We start from the raw sequence: 7101 nt of genomic DNA, 5'->3' as shown, positions 1-7101 counted from the left end.
CCCTTGAAAACTGTCAGGTAAACTTTTTAATCCTTATTACAGTAAATACTAGTAGGCCTATTGTGTGTGTATTATTATGAAGTACATCGCATACATATTCTTCTTTCCATGAATCGATGAACCACAAAGAGAAAGGGACCCCACCAAAAAAAAAAAAAATATAAAAAAAATCTACCAATGTGAATTGTAAGAAATAACTCGGTCGGGGACTGCATAAACACTCTCTACACTCTCTTTCCCCTCCCTCTCCTCCTTCTTCCCTCTTTCTTTTCTTGCATTTCTTTCCGATCAACAACAATCTCCATATAGACATTATATATTTTCAGCCACAAAGTGGGGAGGGGCGCCTGCCCCTCCCCACTTTGTAGCACACACTTTGTAGTACATACTCCTAGCGTGACCACAGGGGAAAATCAAAATTCCCAAGATTGAGTCCAAAAAATCCCAAGATTGCTTCTAAAAACCCAAGATCCGCAAAATATTATATATACATAAATTTCATTTAAAGTCCTTCATTTTAACGCCTTTTCAATTAATTATACTGTACAGTATTTTGTACTGTATAGGCCTAACGAAGGGTCTGGATTTTCGAGACCAGAAATTCGTTCGCTTTGGGGCGGAGGCAGATTCTAGGGTGTGTGGGGCCCAGTGGCGTACCTAGGAGTCTTGAAGTGGGGGTGTTGATGGGGAGGCCGTGAAGGTGAAGCAGGGGGTTCGATGATCGGTTGAGGGGGCGCTAACTTGCAAAATAAGGTGTGATATTAGGTGCTTTTTAATTGACCCTGATTTGGTGGGGTGGGGGGCGAGCAATATTTCGAGGGGCATACTATTAGAAGGCCTACACTCTGCGTGCGTGGAAAATCCTCCTCTGGCATTGTATTAGGCCAAGAGTTTGAAGTTTGTGCGCAATTTCACCCATTCGATATACTTCACATACAGTACTTCACACACATTAGGCCTATAGGTCTACAATATTATATAAAAGGGCGTAATCGATCTTTACAGAGTGTCTAATTAATCTGTTTATACCAGGGGCCTACACTATTGCATGGGAGTATTTAACAATAAGACAAAATGGGGAAAACACTTTCCTTTTAAATTTACATAAGCGAGTGTGTACGAAACCTGGTATATGGCAACTATAATTTGAATTTGAAGTGCAGAGATACAGACCATTAAAAACTGTCTAAAATTATATTCAAAGATATTATACAGCTAACCACTAATGTTTGTTTTGCATACATGTCTATTACACACCGTCACTCACAAATGTAAAAATGGGTAGTAAAATTTGATAAGTTGACCATTAAAATCTATTGTCAGGGGCGGATCCAGAAATGTCCAAAAGGGGGGCCGGAAGGGGGGCCGAAAGTTGGGCCGATTGAGACAACACTGTCGTAGGGGGTCCGGGGGCATGCCCCCGCGAAATTTTTGTGTTCTAGACGCTATACTTCACATACAGTACTTCACACACATTAGGCCTATAGGTCTACAATATTATATAAAAGGGCGTAATCGATCTTTACAGAGTGTCTAATTAATCTGTTTATACCAGGGGCCTACACTATTGCATGGGCCGGGCCGCCTTCCCCCCCTAAATCCGCCCCTGATTGTTACATTTATTTGAATTCGTACACTGATTTTGTTTCAAGTTGTTTGTTTTCAATATTATAGCTGTTTCATTACAATGACAATGTTTCAAAATCGTACTATATAACACCCCCAAATTTGTTGTATGGGCGAGCAACAGAAGGCTCTGAATTTTTACAAGTTGACCAAGTGTTGCTGCATCATTATTGTTCAGTTACGATCACTTTTCAGGCAGAGAGCAGCAGGCTGATGATTTGTTTTTCCCACAGCTATTTAGATGTCGTTGTTGGTAAAACTTTTTTTATTGTGAGTGTATAAAGATTCTTTAGTGTATATAGATAAGAATTATAGATAAATAATGCACATAAAATCAATTGTCGATGGAGAACGGCGTCAGTCATGACTAGTCCCATATTAATAGTACCGATACTACCGCGAAATTGACAGTGACTCATCTAATTCTTATATAATCACTTTAACATTTTAATCGAAATAGGTTCACCGTATCGTAATGATTTCAAATAACGCCAATACACTCTATTGCACAAGGTACGTCTAAAAACAAATAATAGTAGGCCTATATTATAAGTAAAAATAGACGATAATTACCAACCACTCACACTTTTCGTTTGACATTTAGGCGTATGTATCCAACTGTTTTTGGAAGGGTTGTTATAATTTTGTATTTTGCAAAATTGAGGACAATATGCTAATTATTTGATGTGATCACGCTGGCATGAGTTGGAAATTTCTTACTAGTTATGAATTCTTAAGGTCAGAAGATAATCGTTTGGTATATGACTATAAGAAAGGCAACTATAATAATACGCGGAAGGAATTTTATGAAACAAACTGGAACGAAGAGTTAAAAGATGTAAATTGCATTTAATCATGGTCTTTCTTTAAAGATGTTTATAACAAATCGGGAAAATTTAATATACCAAAAAAGGGAATTAAATCAAAAAGTTTCCGTCCAGTTTGGATGAGAGCCGGTGTCAAAAAAGCTGTTAGGAAAAAACATCAGCTGTTGTAAGAAATATAAAAATACTCAACTATACAGGGATTACCGGAAGTATAAATGTCAAAGCAATTTGGTCAAGAAGAAAATGAGACGAGCACAGGCTAAGTTTGAAAAAAGGCTTATTAAAAACTTAAAAAAGCAAACTAAAGCCTTTTATAGTTATGTTAGGTCCCAGCAGAATATTAGACCTACAATTCCAACACTTGAAAAAGAGGATGGGAACCTGACTGCAAAATGATACCGAAACAGCTGATGTTTTGAATTCCTTCTTTCAAAGTGCATTTATTCTTAGAGCCTGAGGGAGAACCACCTGAGCTACTTCGTCGGAATGAGAATATTATTGATATTACGGAATTAAATTTTTATATTGGTGATGTGTATGCAGCACTAAAAAGGTTAAAGGTAGACCAAGGCTGCCGGTGTAGATGGAGTACACCCATATGTGTTATACGAATGTGCAGAGGAGTTAGCTCTACCATTGTTTATAATTTTTACAAAATCAATCGGCGAAGGTCAAGTTCCAGGACTGGAAGCGTTCTCGTGTGTGCCCAATCTACAAGAAGGTAAGGAAAATCAAGCTCAAAACTATCGGCCAATAAGTATTACATCAGTACCTTGCAGAATTTTAGAAGGCCTAATTCGAGATAATATAGTAGATCACCTAAATCAGTACAATCTTATCAGCTCTCACCAACATGGTTTTGTTAAGGGCCGATCATGTCTCACTAATTTGTTGTCCTCCCTAGAAGAAATAACGACTGCTTTAGACAGAGGATACAATGTCGACATTGTATATTTGGATTATGCTAAAGCATTCGATAGTGTGCCACACAAGAGTTATTGCAAAAGTTAAAGGCTTATGGTATAGGTGGTATGGTGGTAAATTGGATTAGTCAGTACTTAAAGGACAGACAACAGCATGTTGCAGTAAGAGAAGCGAAGTCACGGTGGCTAAAGGTCCACAGCGGTGTACCGCAAGGTTCAGTTATTGGTCCAATACTATTTTTGATTTACATCAACGATCTGTTAGATGATGTATCCTCATTTGGGCTTATATTCGCTGATGATACGAAATTGATTGAGTCCTTTAAGCCAAATGAACGACAAATAATCTGCAAGAAGATTTCAACAAGATACCGGAGTGGTCTGAAAGGTGGCTACTTAAATTTAATATTGACAAGTGCAAAATTCTCAACATGAGAAGTTTTAATCCTGGCTTTTGAGTACATATTGGGAGGACACAATATACAGAAGGCTAAAGACGAGAAAGATTTAGAAGTATGGATGACTGACGATTGTAAAGCATCGGTGCAATGTTCTAAGGTAGCTGTCAAAGCCATGAATCAACTCAGATTGATCAAAAGAACCTTTGAGTTTATCGATTGCGAAGCCTTCCATATATTGTTTAGATCATACATCAGACCTCATCTTGAATACTGCGTGCAAGTTTGAAAAAAGATATTCAAAAATTAGAGAAAGTACAGAGACGAGCTACCAAGTAAATGAATAGTATTCAATCAGATCCATATGAAACAAGACTAATGAAACTGAATCTGTATCCGTTAGCAGTTAGAAGATTAAGAGGTGACCTTATTGAAGCATTCAGAATTATTACAAATAAAGAGAATATTGACAGCTCCACTTTTTTTTCATCTAACCCTGCTAGCATTACTCGTGGCCACAAATACAAGGTGTATAAGCCATCTATGAACAAAGGTCTAGAAATCAGGAAGAACTTCTTCAGCTACAGGATCATTAAGCATACAACATCAGTAACTATATTTAAAAAGCCACTGGACCAACACTGGTTGAACAAGGATGCTGAGACCATATTGGGCAGTATGGCATAAATGACTGTGGGTCTCAAGAGGCTGAATAGCCTATTCAATTATACCCACACCCAAATAAGTGTAAGTGTAAGTGTATTTTGGTGATATTTTGTTTCTCATCCGTATAAATTTGTTTACTTTTAATTTTAACAAACTTTAATTTTGTTTTCATAGAAAGGGAGTCCATTATTGCTTAGGATCTCATACGTTATCAGAACTCAAAATTTCCCACGCTAGGCCTATACTATAAAGTGATAATTTAATGCGCAACTCGCCCATGTTATGCGGCGCCAGCGGGGTTCCCCCGTCGGACTCTCCAGCCCCAAAAGGGATTTTCACCCTGACCAGGGCTCTCAGTAGTCGCCTTTTGGTTCGCCCCCACCCCATTGGACTTCTTTGACCCAGGCATGTTGGCAAACAGGAGCAACCACTGACCGGACCACGTCGTCGGTGACGACGCCTGAGCCACTCTTACGCTTTTGTCAGGATAAATTGTGTCTACGTCGGGGACATCAGCCCCTGCCAGTGGTGGCGGCAGGATTTGCCCCACTGGGGGTCCGAGGTCTCTGACGGGGGCGATTTCCCCAACGAAAAAAAGTGGGCGTGGTCGGGTGTCTCTCAAAAGTGTTCTATTGGGGTGAAAATATGACAATTTAGGAGTTTTAAAGGCAATTATTTAAGCGATTTTGGGTCTACTAATACAACGTTCAGCGGCCCAAACAGCAAATGTTTGGGCCGCGAAAAAAAAATTGGTGGGTCGCATAATCTCATCAGATCGTGAAAATAATATTTACTTAACACGAACGAAGATAAACTAAATTAAATTACATTAAACGAAAGTGCAATTTAAGTGTGACAATTGCGTCAGTTTACTTTTTAAAGTTTTATATTAAAAATATACTATCAAAACATTTGTAACTCAGATATGACAACATTAAAGTATTAGTTTTGTTCATTTCAATGTGTTAGGCTTTAAGCTGCAAATGAAAATGAGAAAACATTTTAAAATTTAATGTGTCTATGTCTCCGCATAACCCATAAATCTCTGGCAGCACTAGGAATTTATAATAAAAGGTCTGTTAATCATTAATTTTTAAAAGTATTTAACTTATTGAAAAAAAAAAATGATTGCTTAGGTGATATTGTTAAATGAGTAATTCAAAGTTATATTTTCATTTTTAGGGGTTTTACATAGTGATATTATGGGTGATAATATAATATTTTAACCAATTCACTGAAAAATCAAGGAGGTGTTATTCCCGCTATCCCTCACACGTATAAAACGACGGACGTTTTATTGACTTTGAGTTCGATGGGTCGCGTCAGAGAAATAGGCCTATAGACAATAATTTGGGCCGTGGGCTAAAAAGGTTGGGGAACGGGGTACTAATAGGCCCTAGGCGCTATGTAGAAAATACATATACATTTGGGTTTTTTTCAAGAGGAATCGTGGTTTTTCTTCCCGACGGGGTGTTCATATATATATATATATATACGGGGTGTTCATTCATATTTTTTGTCCATTTCCCTATAGCATCGCACACTAGACAAAATAATAAAAAATTGTGTTGGCCACGGCCCGAATTTACGAAATTGAGGTTTAGTGTTTTAGGCCTATCTTGAAACATGTTGTGTTTTAATCTGTTTGTATTTATTAAATGCATTGCAGCATTTCTACAATTATTTTTTGGCTTAAAAAATGTAATAGCGAATAATGATGCAAACATTCAATGATGTACCGGTATTGTCTAGTGACGTGACAAAAAATTAAAAAAATAATAATGATTTTGAAATTAACTTAACATTTGCAGTAACTTACGGTACAACTAATTAACTTAAACACAAAAATGTTTACCCTATTTTGATTCTGGATATAATAAAAAATAATAAAACATTCTCAGTGCCTGGGAGTGTTTCTATATTTTTTTTGCAGTAAAATTATAGTTAAATATATTTTTTTTTAATATACTCATTTCTAAGGTAAAGTTAAGAATTTGTACGGTACGTTACTTCAAAATGGGCCTATATTTAATATAATTAATGTGATACAATTCCGTTTTTGCATTACAATTTTTGAAAATGTCTTTAGCTACAATAGGCTAAAATCTGAATTGAGAATGCATGTAACGCATTTTGATGATGAGTTACTGAAATATATTTTTAACTTTTTAAAATGTGAGGATTTTAGATTGTCGTAGGTTACAACGTGACATTTTGCTGTGAATACAAGGCTGATGATAGTAGGCCTACACTAGAATCTTGGCCAATAGATATTGATGGTTTCTGTAAATTATCTCCGGTAACCTTAAGGAAACGACAGATCACTTTTTATATGACTGTGAAAGACTCCGTCCCATTAGAGAATATGTTTTTAAGAATTGAAAAGATGACCTCTTTGATTGGTGTTTTGGCCATTTTTGGGAATCATTTAAAATGCATCTGCTGAGTATAAACAGCATCTATTTGTAGACAATCCTTTTGGTCAACTTGAGTCTCATAAAATAGGATCAATTTTTGACAATTACTGTAAAACCTATCTCATGGAAGCTTGGAAAGTTAGACAAAGTATATATAAATCTACGAATACAGCACCAACCATAATCAATGTAAACCGAAATTCTCAAAACCATATTTTTTATATTTTAACTACTGTATATTACC

General features: G+C 36.6%; 1 protein-coding gene across 1 annotated transcript in view; it reads left to right on the top strand.

Annotated features, from left to right (window-relative positions):
* The first annotated feature begins 4391 nt into the window (after positions 1-4391).
* The window catches only part of LOC117120321 (proton channel OtopLc-like), a 14654-nt gene continuing 11944 nt past the window's right edge, over positions 4392-7101 (top strand). The window contains exon 1 of the mRNA XM_033265343.1: positions 4392-4527. The gene's annotated coding sequence lies outside the window, so the exon portion shown is untranslated. The remainder of the gene's footprint in view (positions 4528-7101) is intronic.

The sequence above is a fragment of the Anneissia japonica genome, unplaced genomic scaffold (genome assembly GCF_011630105.1).
Source record: "Anneissia japonica isolate Jap-2015-1 unplaced genomic scaffold, ASM1163010v1 scaffold2236_len207018_cov178, whole genome shotgun sequence".
Classification (NCBI taxonomy): Eukaryota; Metazoa; Echinodermata; class Crinoidea; order Comatulida; family Comatulidae; genus Anneissia; species Anneissia japonica.
Note: the sequence above shows the minus strand (reverse complement) of the source record. Positions and strands in the feature narration are given on the sequence as shown.